The sequence below is a fragment of the Nycticebus coucang genome, chromosome 4 (genome assembly GCF_027406575.1).
Source record: "Nycticebus coucang isolate mNycCou1 chromosome 4, mNycCou1.pri, whole genome shotgun sequence".
NCBI classification, from domain to species: domain Eukaryota; kingdom Metazoa; phylum Chordata; class Mammalia; order Primates; family Lorisidae; genus Nycticebus; species Nycticebus coucang.
In genome coordinates, this window is record NC_069783.1 from 131,189,524 (window position 1) to 131,204,281 (window position 14,758).

The 14,758-nt window shown below is 43.1% G+C and overlaps 1 pseudogene; it reads right to left on the reverse strand.

Annotated features, from left to right (window-relative positions):
• Positions 1-14,758, reverse strand: part of LOC128583470 (small G protein signaling modulator 1-like) — an 82,210-nt pseudogene that overhangs the window by 22,127 nt on the left and 45,325 nt on the right.

The following is a 14,758-nucleotide window of genomic DNA, read 5'->3' on the forward strand; positions in this document are numbered from 1 at the left end:
AATTAGATATTCGCCAAGTACCTACGATGTCACATCTAGCACTGACAAGGCCCTGAAGGCACAGGAAAGGGAGCAAGCTACATCTTTCTTTCATTTTTTCCCCTTCCTCCCTCCCACCCTTCTTTCTTCCTTTTCTCTCTCCATTTTTTTTTTTTTCTTGTTTGTTTTTTGAAATAAGGTCTCTCTCTGTTGCCCGGGCTAAAATGCAGTGATGTCATCATAGTGATTACAACTTACTGCAACTTCAAAGTCACGGGCTCAAACAATCTGTCTGCCTCAGCCTCCCTAGCAGCTGGGACTATAAAGCTGTGCCATTCTTCCCGGCTAATTTTTCTATTTTTTAAGAGACAGGGTCACACTCTCGCTCAGGCTGGTCTTCTCTTAGCCTCCAGTGATCTTCCTGCCTCAGCCTCCCAAAGTGCTGGGATTACAGGTGTGAGCCACTATGCCTGGCCTCTCTCTTCATGCACACAACCATTGTTGAGCCCCTACTATGTGCCACACAGTGTACAGGCCCTGGGAACACCAAAAGGAAAAGACTACTTTCCTTCCTTCATTTCTCACTCAAACATTCATTCACTGATTCATCTGATTTGATAAGCCAGATGATGAGTACATAGGACTTCTGTATTATTTTGCAACTTCTTGTGAACCTGTAATTACAGATGCTCATTAGCTTACAATGGTGTTAAGACCAGATAAAACTATCACAAACCAAAAACACTGTAAGTCAAAAATGCATTTTTGGTGTGCCAGAGCCCAATAAGCTCATTGTAAAGTCAAAAATTCATTATGTTGAACCATCATGAGTAAGGGATCATCTATATTTCAAAATAAACTTTTTGAAAATATTAATTGCATCTGTTTCTTTTTTACTTCTTAAATATAACCACTAAAACATTTAAAATTATAAATGTGCTACAATAATCAAGATAGCATGGTATTTACAGGACAGACACATGGATTAATGGAACAGAATAGAAAACCCAGGAATAGACACACAAATCCACCCAAACAATTTTGGACAAAGATGCAGAAGCAATTCAGTGGAGAAAAGATATTTTTTCGACAGATGGTGATAGAGCAACCAGATATTCACAAGCAAAAAATGAACTCAAAATGTTCTATATTTAATGTAAATACAAAACTTCTAGGAGAAACTGTAGGAGATCTTCAGAATCTAGATCTGTATCAAAAGCACAAAAAAGCACAATCCATAAAAGAAAAAATTGCTAAACTGAAGTTCATCAAAATTTAAAAATTTGTTTTATAAAAAACTCTAGGGCCTGGCACAGTGGCTCACACCTATAATCCCAGCACTCTAGGACGCCAAGGCAGGAAGATCATTTGACCTCAGGAGTTCGAGACCAGCCTGAGCAAGAGTGAGACCCCCTGTCTCTACAAAAAGTAGAAAAATTAGCCGGACATCATGGCAGATGCATGTAGTCCCAGCTACTAGGGAGGCTGAGGCAGGAGGATCAACTGAACCCAGGAGTTTGAGGTTGCTGTGAGCTAGGCTGATACCAGGGCACTCTTGCTTGGGCAACAGAGTGAGACTCTGTCTCAAAAAAAAAACTAAACTAAAAATGACTCTATTAAAAAGATGACAAACTAAGACTGGGAGGAAATATTTGCAAACCATGTATTTGACAAAGGACTATTACCTGAATATAGAAAGAACTCTCAGCAATCCAATTAGAAAACTGGCAAAAGGCATGAGGAGCCATTTCACCAGAGAAGATATACAATGGTAAATAAGCGCATGCAAAGATGTCCAACCTCATTAGCCATTTGAGAAATGCAAATTGAGAACCATAATGAAATATCATTTATATACCGTCAGAGTGGCTAAAATACAAAAGAGGGGCAACATCAATCCCGGGTGAAGATGCAAGTGGGAATCATTCATATATTGCTGGGAGTAACATGAAATGGTACAGCAGCTGCAAAAGTTTCCCAGTTTCTTATAAAACCAAACATGCAACTACCATATGACTCAGCAATTGGATTCTTGCTCATTTGTTACCAGAGCTATGATAACTTGTACTCATCCAACATACACACATGGTATTGGCATGAATGGTACGTGAATATTCTTTGCAGCTTTATTTGTAATAGCCAAAAAACTAGAAACAATCTAGCTATATGCACCAAAAGGTGTGTAGTTAAACTGTAGAACATCTGCCTCATAGAATACTGTGCAGCCACAAAGAGGAATCAGTCCCAATAAGTTACATACCAAATGATTCTATTTATACAACACTCTTAAAATGACAAAGTTATAGAAATGGAGAACATATTGTTAGTGGTTTCCAGGAATTAGGGACAGGCGCTGGAAGGAGGTGGGTGTAAGTATAAAAGTACAACATCTCAGGGTCCCTTTGGTATTACAGATAGTCTGTATGTTGCCTCTGGTGATGGACACAAATGTCCACATGTGAGAAGATGGCAGAGAACAAAACACACACACACACAAGTATCGGTAAAACTGGGGAAATCTAAATAAGATTAGTATATTGTAGCAGTGTCAATACCCTGGTTGTGATATTGTATTACATGACAATTTTGCAGGATGTTACCATCGGAAGAAGTTGGGTAAAGGATGCATGTTATTTCTTTACATTATTTCTTACAACTGTATGTGGATTGATAGTTATAGCAAAATAAAATGTTTATTTGAAAAATTACAGGCAGGCTGGGTGTGGCTCACGCCTGTAATCCTAACACTTTGGAGGGTGAGGGTGAAGGATCATTCGAGCCCGGAAGTTTGAAATTGCAGTGAGCTATGATGATACCACAGCATGCTAGCCCAAGTGACAGAGTGAGACCTAGCTCAAAAAAATTCTGTTTTACATATGTAGCCTGTGTTGTCTACCTATTAGCACTGCCGTTGGGGTTCCTGTCTCTCCAACATCTCCCAGATCCATCTTGGTCCAACATGAGGAGAGAGTTCCCCTAGCCTCAGAGTATCTGGTTCCTTTTGTTGCTAAAGATCCTAGCACCCACGGGTCACCAACTTCCTTTCTTTCTGTTTCTGTCATCCCGAACTGGTAGTGGCCCAGGAGGAAGGGCCACACGGCCTTGCGGATCTCCGGCTGGATGCCTCCGTAGTAAATGAGACGCAGCAGCTCCTGCGGTTCGTAACTCTGCGGAGGGCAGGGCGGAAGCAGACTGTGGTCGTCTAAAGATCAGGAAATGGACTCCGTGGCCTAGCAGCCCTGCTCCTCGGACCCATCCTCCAAATATCCTGATGTGAGCACACAAAGCCATGCGTAACTAGATATTCATCACAGCGTCATATGAAAAAGCCACCCCCCAGCAATTCTTCAACTGCCCACAAACACAAACATGCACACCACATGGGTACGCCACACAGGGATTTAAAGAGGGGGGCACATCTATCAGGACCTACATAAAAAGATGCTCAATGTGTATCACTGAGGGGGGGAAAAAAAACAAGAGGCAGAACAAGTCTACTATGAACCCATTTTTATAAAAAGAAAAAGAAAGGGCTGTATATAATGAAGTAATCTTTCCAATCTCCCGTCAATTTTCCATACTGTGTTAATGTGGAAATACCTTGGAGTTATTAATTTTGGCTCAGCTTTAAGAAAACATCTCCAAAGCAAATTAATCCAAAATGAACATTTCCAGCTGCTGCCTCATATGCTAATACATTTTGTGCAAAAGTAAGATGACTTTAATAGCTTACCTGCTTGCCTTTTTTTTTTTTTTTAATTCATTTTCAGGCAAAGGCTTTGCAGCTACAGTTAGTGAAGCTGAGGGACTGGCAGGTTCTAAAACGTGTGCAGGTGGGAAGTCCTGACGGTGCTAGAAGGCTGCTCTGAAAGGCTCCAGAGACCCTGCTTTCCTCTGACCTCTTTGCTTCACGTTCCACCTATTTCACATCTTAACATTAATCTTAGGTGTACGCTGAAGCCCACATCTGGACTCCATTTCCCAGCCTCCTTTGCAGTTAGGTTTGGCCATGTGACAGGTACATGGCCAATGGGGTATGCTCCTCTATTCTCCCTTTCTGCCAGCTGGAGGCAGACGATCATGAGGCCCTGGAAGACCATAGGACCACAAGACCCTAGGACCCTGAACCTCTCAGAGGAAGGGGGATGCCTACTTGCCAGGAACACCCATCTCCAGAACTGCTGAGTGAGCAAGAAATAAAACTTTATGGTGTCAGGCAACTGAAACAGTGGGGACTGTTTGTTACTGGGGCTCAGGCTACACTCATACAGCAATGCAACTAACAAGGGTGAAAACACGGCCAAAGGATGGGAAAGGTGTTAGATGAACAAATATTTATTTTTAAATGAACAAATATTCATTTTTGACTATTGTTTCAACCAATTCGTCCTTAGACCGGTGCTTCCCCAATGGGAAAGATCATCAAATATATATATATATTCTTGGGCTCTACTCCCAGAGATGCTAAATCAACAAAACTGGAGCTAAGCCCAGAAATCTATAAATCTTTTAAATTCCTCGGGAAATATGCACACTCAGAGCCTGCTGTGGGATAGGAACATTATGACCTTTGGAGAATATGACTGGGTGTATCTATTTAAATTATTTAAATTTTAAATGTACATCAATCACTTTTACTTCTAGGAATCCTCTCTTGTAATAAAAGCACTAGTACAGAAAGGTATGTGCTTATAAAGATGTCAACTGCAACATAGTTTGAAATAATTTAGGGAGAATTTGAATAAATTATGGGGCATCCACATGTGAAATGCTAAGGTTCTAACATTCAATATTTCACCTAGAGATCTGAGGGATGTCCTCGATATAAATGTAAATTTGTCACTTAAAGTATAAATGTCCCTCACTTAAAAAAATAGGCAATATAGACATTATGAAGATATGGCTTTGTATCTATTACATATTATATGTAGATATTATATTTCTATATGTATTGTATCTACACATAAATCTATAAAGATACAAAGATAAAGACAAAGACGAAGATATGTACTATAGATATAAATATAGATAAAACATATACAGTTATAGGTATTTTATGTAGATTTGCATCTATAGATATAGATGTATAGAAATAAAGATATATAGAGATATTCCTATGGATAAACATAGGAAATATTCAGAAGTGTCTACACCAAACTGAGGATCAAAGCATCATTCATTTGAATGATCCAAACTAGAGGGATGAAGGAGAAAGACAGCATTTAAAATTTTATTTTAATTTTGTACACCTGCATTCTTCATGCTTGGAATTGTTACAATAAGTAGGTATTACTCCTATAATTTTTAAAAAACCCAACTCTTTCTGGCAAAAAGAAAAATAATCTTTCTGTTTGCCCAGATTTGGAATCTGATTTGTCTTTACCACCGAATCCAGTGGCATCTTAGAAGTAATGTACAGAATAGCACCTTCCTTCAAGGTGTGGAGGCCAGCCTGGCCCAGGTGCTCACCAGCTCAGCCCTCCTCAGTCCCTGGGTGGGAAGGTGCACAGAAATTGGGCCACTAGATTGATTCAGTGTGGAGGAAACAGGGACGTCCTTCTAAATTTTGTTCTTGGCAGAGATAAACTAGTGCTTCTCAAAGTGGGTTCTACCTTCCTGCTAGGCATAGAAGGCACTTTTCTAATAAAGGTTTCAGTGGCTAAATACATTCAAGGGAATATTCCATATCCTCTCTCCCATGCCGCAATTTCTTAAGAAGGGCAAGTATATTGCACAGCCAAGGCTCTGAGAAGTCCTGCAAAATACAGAGAACTGTTTAACTTCATTTGCCTATTTGCCTATGAAACTTTTTTAAAACATAAACATTTCTCTTCCAGAAATATTTGTATTCTAATAAAAAAAAAATCTTAGAAAGAATTCCAGGTGAACGATCTGGGCCCAAGACAGAGATGGAACAAAGACTTTAGAAGAGTGGTGGAAGGGTTTTCTTGGTCTAGCTGCCTCCCTCTAACTTAGCTACTCTTAGGTAGTTTGGACTAGGCTGTAAATTCCTCCTAGCTGGGGTCATGTCTCAGCATTTTGTACAGGACTGAGCATACAGCTGATGCTTAATAATAAATGTTTAGTGGCCAATTCATTCTTTACTCCCAGGTGAGCATATGTTTTCTTTTTTTTTTTTCCTTTTTTTAAATTTTTATTAAATCATAGCTGTGTACATTAATATGATCATGGGGCACCATACACTTGGTTCATAGATCGTTTGACACATTTTCATCACACTAGTTAACATAGCTTTTGTAGCATTTTCTTAGTTATTTTGCTGAGACCTTTACATTCCACGTTTACTAGGATTCACATATACCCTTGTAAGATGCACCGCAGGTGTAATCCCATTAATATGTTTTCTATTCCCTCTATCTCCATCCTAGAGGGCAGAAGTGAGCTGTGGGTCTTAGAACTCTCAGCAAGAGGAAGGGAGGTTCAGTTTGTCTATGCAGAATCCAAGCAAGGCAACTTGAGCCCCCACAAGCAGGTGGGATTTTTTCTTAGGTAACAAGGTGACAAGATGACCTTCCCTGCAGCCTCGGCACCATTGCAGGTCAACCTCAGTTAAGCCTTACTGTGCTGTCCTGAAGGTACTGCTCCCAGATCCCGGCCATCAGTCCCTGTCCAGCATCACAGGGCAAGTCTGGAGACACGATCATGTGATTGACCAGGGCTGACAAGTGGGTCCTCACGGTGGACAAGTGTCTGCAGTAGGCAAGCCCTGTCAGGGGAGGGAAGGAAAGTGTCATCATCCACCATCTGATACCACCTCACCTTGTCTCATGAAGTCTCCAGGGTCTGTCCTAGTCCCCTTCTTACTGAACTCCCATAATTCAGTGAATTCTCATCATCTCCTCTCCCCTTTTCCAGACAAGGAAGGTGAGGCCCACAGGGGGACTGTCACTTGCTGACTTGACTGTTCATTAGCTCTGTTACCCTTGGGAAGTCTGATCTCCTTTCTTAGTCTCTGTCCAGGTGGTTCCACTCTCCTCTGCTGGAAGCCAAAAAGTTTAATTAATAGGCTGGAGTCAGAGAAGGGCAGGAAGGAAGGGGGTCTGTGACTCCGCAGGTTCGCTATGGCTCTGTCTGCTTTCAGTCCACACAAAGAAAGAGAATGTGAGATATGGTTGAATCCCATCCATATTTGGATGGGTATACATCTCAAAGAAAGGAAATCAATGTCTCAAAGAAATATCTGCACTCCCATGTACATCACAGTACTATTCACAACAGCCAACATAGAGAATCAAGCAAAGTGTCCACCAACCGATGAATGGATAAAGAGAATGTGGTACATATGGTACAATGGAATACTGTCCAGCCATTAAAAAGGAGTGGAATCCATCATTTGCAGCAACATGGATGGAACTGGCAAGAAGCCAGGCACAAAAAGACAAATATTTCATGTTTTCACTCATATGTGGGAGCTGCTCGTTGTAGAAGGAGAGAGTACAGTGGTGGTTGCCAGAGGCTGGGAAGACAAGTTTGTTCATGGGTATAAAAATACAGTTAGATAGAAGAAATAAGTTCTCAAATTCGATAGTACAGTAGAGAAATTATAGTTAACAAAAATTTACTGTATTTTTCAAAAGAGCTCAGAAGAGAAGAATTGTAATGTCCCAAACACAAAGAAAAGATAAATTACCCAGACTTGGTCAATACACATTGCATACCTATAAAAATAACACAAGTACCCCCAAAATACGTACAATTACAAGCTATAAAACAATTCAAAAAGATTCCCACTCAAATTGCAGGTGGATAAGAAAGGGCCCAGCAAGGAAGTAACTGGGGAGATGCTGAGGGCACTTAGTTTGCTTTCAGAGATGGCCCTGCCCCCTTAAGGGGGTACCTGACAAGATGACACGCCTTATCTGTCCCACTCTGATCACCTGGAGGGTGCTGGGCAAAGTGCCTAGTACAGAGGAAGGACTGAGCCAATGCCAGCCAATGCTGTTAGCTCTGATCATGCCCCTTCCTTCTGCCTCTTTCTGTCCCTTTCTTCTCCAATTTCCAGAGAGAATTCTGAACCTTCTGGAAACTGAGGACTCACCTTGAAAAACTTCTTGATAATATTTACAGAGTATGCATGACATGCCAGGGAGCTGTCCCCAGTCTTTGCCTCAACCCTATGAAGCAGGGACCATTATTATCTCCAGCGGAGGCACAGACTGGTTATGTCCCTTGCACAAGTCACTTTGCTGCAAAGTGTGGAGTTGGGATTTGAAACCAGGACACTGGGCTCCATAACCTGGACTCTCAACCACTGTCAGGGATGAGCCAGATTGTCCAATGACATCCATTCCAGAGCCATCTCAACCTCTACCCCTTCCTCCAGGAAGATCTTCAAATTGGGTACAGAAATACCTGCCCAGTTGTTCCATGCCCAGCCACGCACCGGGATGAGTAGCAAAATAATAGGCAAAACCCCATCCAAGCGGAGCTCACGGTCTACCTGCCTTTTCAGGCACCTGGGCGTGTGACCTGCTCTGCTATTTCATAGGCCCATGCAAGTTGTATTAAGACTTTTCTAGAATTCCTGAAAATATACACATTTTATCTCCCCCATGGAGGCTGTGAAGCTGGGGTAAATAAAACCTGATAAGAATCAATATAGCAGAGAAGAAAACAACAAAGCCTTTGGAGTCAAGCAGGCCAGGGTTTGAATCCTCAGCTCTGCTGTTTCACTATGCTGCTCTGTGCCTTAGTTTCCTCATCTTGTTAAATGAGAATAATCAGAATAGCAGTATTATGAAATTAATTTTTAAAGTTTTAAGAAGAGATCAGACTACCTTACTCTTCTGCCTCTGCCCACAGGAGAAGGGAGCTGAAATTTATTGAGTACCCACGACATGCAATATTAGGTGTTTGGAACTTTATATGACACATGCTTCTCATTCAATCCTGAAAACAAACCCTCCAACGTGGGCCCTGGGGATGGAAAGGTTATTAAACCAAGTTTCTGTTCCCCAGGTACTCCTCTGTTCGCTGCTCTCTCTTGGGATCCAGGGACACAATTTATCTCCAATCTGTAGATGAGAAAACTGAGGCTCAGAGAGAGGTTAACACAACTTCATGGAAATCAGACATCTATGGAATAAAGGAGCAGAGGTTCAAACTCCAGAGCTGATTTCCTCTGATATTGCTGGCATACAATAGGCACTCCATAACTGCTCCTCATAGACCACACTGGCAATGAAGGCCTATACGTACATCCATAGAAGGCTCTGGAAAGGCTCTGGTACTTCATGTTGTCACAGAGAAGTTTCAGGGGAGCCCTGCAGATGGAGAGAGAGAAAGATGCTTTGAATAGATCCAAACATAGCCCAGTTTTCTGGCGAGAAGCAGAACTCAAGAGCGTAGGTTAAATCCAGACAGAGGGAGTGGAGGAAGACCTGCCATAATATTATTTCTACCCATATAGCATCAATGCCCCTTCTTCTATCAGTGCCCCAATTTTCCTTTTAGGAATCAACCCCGCCATAACTCTGTCCTTATGCTTCAGATGGAGATGACTCTACCTGGTACAGAACCCAGGTTGGGATCATAGTGATTAGATCAGAGATGATTATGTGATCCAATCCAGGGCAATGGGAATCAGCCCTGGGACTTTTATTGGAACTACTAGCAAGCAGACACACTTTCTCTCTCCCTCTTTTTTTTTGTCTGAGTCTCTAAGCAAGCAGGATATAGGGCAGTGTCTGCTGGGAGCCATCTTTGCCACTGCCTGGGAAGGGCCTACCTGACAATGGAACCATCACCGAGGCAAGCAAAGCTAAGAGAAAAACAGAGAGAGAGAGTCCTATGGGAGCACCTGGATCCAGCCATGCCTGAAGACACTGTGCCTCTGAACTTCTCAGTTACATCAACAAATTTTCTTCTTTACTTCAACCAGTTTGAAGTGAATTGCTGTCACTTGCAGAAAGAGTTCTGACTTCTAGAGTGACCCAGGTGAACCAAAGTGAGCCAAACTGGGATTCAGAGTCTGGCTGTTTGCAAAGTAGGTGATGCCTCCAACCTTCTCCTTGCATGAGAATCTTGGTGGGGGGAGGCTTTTTTTTTTTGGCTGAAAGAGGAGAGAGGAGCAAGACTCCACCACTGTTGAAGAAAACAAAGATTTTTGGAAGGACACTGTGTATTCTTACAGAGGACAGAATGGAATAATATCTGAGGACACCCAGAAAAACCTAGGGAGACCTGTGGGGGAAGAGTAGCTGAAGTCATTATACACATGGAGGCATTAAACATTAAAGTGTCTCACTTTGTGTCCTCAGCCTCAGGTCTGAGGCTCAGACTTGCTCAGGTTACATAAGACGGGATCACACTGGCAACTGTCCCACAGGGAACTTGGCTCTCCACAAGACAGTGAGCTCCCCGTCACTCCAAGTGTGTAAGCAGATGCCATAACAGGGGCAAAGGGTTACAGCAGCATTTCTCACTGGTCCATGGATCACGATCCCAAGATTTACTTGGGGTTTCATCAAAATGTAGATTCCTGGGCTCCACACAGACCTCCTCAATCATGACTGGGGGGAAGTTGCCCAGGAACTGGTATGTTTTGATCTCCTCTGGTAAAGTTTAGGAATCTGTGGTTCTATCATCACTTCTCAAACAAAGCATGTACATGCTCTTGGGATCATGTTAAATACAGATTCCGATCTAACAAGTTTGGGAAGGGAGAATGAGAATCTTCCCAGGTGATAATGCTGGTTCACTGAACATACACTGTGGAGCCAGGGGTTACATAACTTCAAAAATGTGATGCCAGCTCCCACCCCTTACATGAAGACTGGATCACCATGGGGACAGAAACCAGCAAGGACAAAAGGATTCCATTCTCCCAGGCCAGGCCAGCCAGGAATTGGCTGAATAGCTCCAAAGAGACAAAAACTCTATAGGCAAACAAATAGAGTTGAGTTTGAGATTTAACTGTATACAATAAAGCAGTAAGTGCCACTTATTGACTATTACTCTGTGCCAGGCACCACATGCTGGCTGCTTTAAACCATTATGTGATTTGGTCCTTACAGTAGCCATGTAAAGTGAGCATTAGAATATCCATTTTGTGGAGATGAAATCTGAGATGAATGTGGTTGGCATCAAGTAATATTTCTGGTATTCTTCTGGCTTCTAGGCACATGGTGGGGCTGTGCTTCCTGGCCCCTCGTGCATGGGACAAATGGGTTGTGAGCAGAAATAGCATGTGCTGCTTTTGAGTGGAGCATTTATTGTTGGTTCAGGTCCACCGGAGCTATGGCTCCTTCTGTCACTGTGATTGGCAGTATTCAGGGTGGTAGTTTGCCTTTTAGTGTGGAGAAAGCAGAACCCCTAGCTGACCCATTATAGACACAGAGCAGGCCTGATATATAAAGCTTTGTTGTAAAAATACACCAGGATTTTGGGACTGTTTGTTACCGCAGCATAACCTTGTTTATCCTGATACACATAAGTCAACTCCAATAGCTAGGACTTCACAAACTTAGCATTGAACCCAGATCTGGATGATTCCATAGCCTATGTCTCCTCCGAATTTAGTGCAGGAGAAGAAAAGGCACCCTTCAGCCCCCTCCATTTACGGCTTGAGGCCCTCATACCTTTCATGGTTGCAACCATTGGTTGAGCTGCCATCAGCTGAGCCACTCTGTGAACAGGATGAACAAGAGGATTTCCAGGGACTGGGTTGCCACAGGGATGGGAGGTTGCTTACTGAGACTTCCATCAGATCCTGGGGCACTGTGGTGGACAGAAGAAAAGGCAGAAGAAAAGCCCCGGTTAAGCCTGTGTAGATCACAGAAAGCTCTCTCCAAAGCAAGCAGTTTATCCCCAGGCTAGCACAGGCAGAGAGAAAGATCCCCGAACGTGACAACAGGAAACAACAACCCCAATCATCATTTAACCCTGATCCTTCAGCCTGCCTGATCCAATGAAAGCCATCACCAAAACCTGATGGCCCAGCAGATGTGGCAGAGAGGACGACAGGCAAAGAAAGAAAGACAGAGATGAACCAAGAAAATAGGCCCAATCCGAGAATGGCGGCCAAGCCTTGCCACGTTGTCATTTAGTCATGCTCATAGGACGGTGCAGGAAGGAAGGGGAGCCTACTGGGTGCTGCTGGGGGAGGCTAATGTTCTGGAAGCCCCAGATACAGACTTCATGGGAGCTTCTAGTAGTGGGATTGAAGGGGGCTGGACTCAAAAGACAAGGCAGGAGACCCAAGGGCAAGAGAACAATAGCGTCCCCTCTGAACAAGGAAGAGGGCACCCACACTGTCCATGGTCCTGAGCCACAGAGCTGCTGCACCAAGCAGGTCTCAAATAGATTGGCAACCCCCTGGAATCACATTGGGTGCTTGTTAAAGAGTCATAAGCCCATCCTATAGCTGGCCTCCCAAACTAAGACCTACTGGAGACAGAGCCCTCAAATTGCTATTTTTAAAACAATTTTGATACAGCAGTCATGTTGGAGAGACCCTGATCTCCTAACTCTTGGACGCCGGTGATTTCTGACCACCTGATGCAAAGATACAGCACTTATACTTTCTCTTATTTTATTTTTCTTTCTCAGATTCATGAAAACTTCAGTATCTGCAAAACTACATGACAAACGTGCATTATACGTGTAACTGGGGACACATGCATTACAAATTCTATAGTCAATTGCCTGGACTTTTGGCACTTCTAGACAGGTGGGAAAGTTTTATTTTCTCAGGGCAGCGCTCAGTAAAATTTTTCTGTAAAGGGCCAGGTAGTAAACATTTTAGGGTTTGTAAGCCACTGATAGAGATCAGTGCTACTCAATGCTACTCTTGTAGTGCAAAATTAGCCATGAACAAATATAAATAAATAAGCATGGGTATGTGCCAATAAAACTTTATACATAAATACGGAAATGTGAATTTCATGTCATTTTCACATGTCAAAAAATAATCTTCTTTTGATTTTATTTGATCATTTACAAATTTAAAAGTCATTCTTAGCTCATGGGCTATACAGAAAATAAGGCTAGATTGGGCCCAGGGGTCTTAATTTTCTAATCCTTGTTCTAAGAAATTAAGAGAGGTGCACATTTTCCCATATATCATGCATTGCAAGGACAATTGGCAATGCCCTTCCTCTTCCTTTGGACTCCCAGGGGTGGGGGACTTGTGGATCTGGCCTCTCTGGTCATCATCAGAGAGCTCAGCAGCTGATCGGGGTCAGCTCCCCCGGACAGACAGAATACGAAGCTGCCTACAGAATGTCATTCTTGTGGCCACCAAACATAGCTCCTTACACTATTCTTCTCCATGCATATTCACCCACGAGCTAACCAAGAAAGACCAGTGAGCCCCTGTCAAATGTTTGAGAAAAATATCCCTAGTTCTTAGCCAATCTTGGGGAAGTATTGATCAGTTCAGCTCAGATGTGGCAACCGTATCTGCACCCCAGCCCTCACACACATGCAGACATCACTAAAATATCCCTTTGCTACTGAGCCCACAATACACCAAGCTGCCTTCTGCAGGGTGGAGGCTGAACAGTGAGAGGGCATCACTTTGAATCCTGCAGGACCAACACTCAAATGACAACATGGCAGAGGTGGCTGGCACCCAGCCCAGAAAAGAGGCGAGCCTGAACATTACTGGGGGGCTGCTCCTTCAGGCCCGGTGTAGGGAAGGTGGCATCCCATCTGGCTCGTGCCCACCGACTCCCCCTGGCCATCACCAGCATTGACTGGCCTACAGGAACCATCATCCAGGCAGGGCCCACGGAGACAGGGGAGGTGCTGCCAAGAGGTTGGGGGCAACTTGAGACACAAAACAAAAAGAACTAGTGAGATGGGAGGTCTGAGGTGGGCAGGAAACTGTGACAGCTGGAAAATCCAATTCCCAGAGGCTCCAACCCTTCCCCTCCCCTGGTCTACACAGCTCCCACATATATTATCTGTGATCTGCAGAAGAAAGAATGCTGAATAAAATGCCTACTGGGTGCTGGGTGCTGGGCTAGGCAGCTGGCCTTATCATTAGTGACCCTGCAAGGGATGCCTTTACAGAATGCATTCCCCCATTCTATAGAAGAAGAAACTGAGGCTCAGAATGATGACGTAACTTAACCACCCAAGCCCCACCAGGTAGTAACCAGCATATCTGGTCATTTTGACTAAAGTCCCTCTTCATTTTCCACTGAAAACAGATGTTACTTACTGAGTGTGGGTACTATCATCATCCAACAGTAGAGATTAGGAATCAGAGGCACAAAGAATTTAAGCAACACACCCAAGACCACCCGGCTAACAAGTGGTGGAGCCAAGATTCCACCCCACAGGACTTGGCTCTGACATCCTGCTCATCTCATTATGTGAGGAAAACCTCAAATGTTTTCCCATAGGCCCTTCTCCCTACACCATCCGTTCACAATCGGGGCAATTTTGGCAACATCTGGAGATATTTTTGGTTGTCACAACTTGGGGATTAACTAGATGCTACTGGCATCTAGTGGCTGAATCTGGGCTCTTCAATGCACAGGACTAACCTCCCCCCCAAACTCCCCACAGAATTATTCAGCACCAAATACCCACAGTGCTGAGGCTCAGAAACCCTGCACTAGACCAGCACTCTGCAATAGCAACCAAGTTAAAAATCTTTCTAGTATCCACATTAAAAAAGGTAAAAAGAAACAGGTGAAATCAACTCCAACAATACATTCTGTTCAATATATCCAAAATGTTGTCTTTTTCACATATCATCAACATAAAATTAGTAATGAGATATTTTATATTCTTTTTTCCTTTCAGA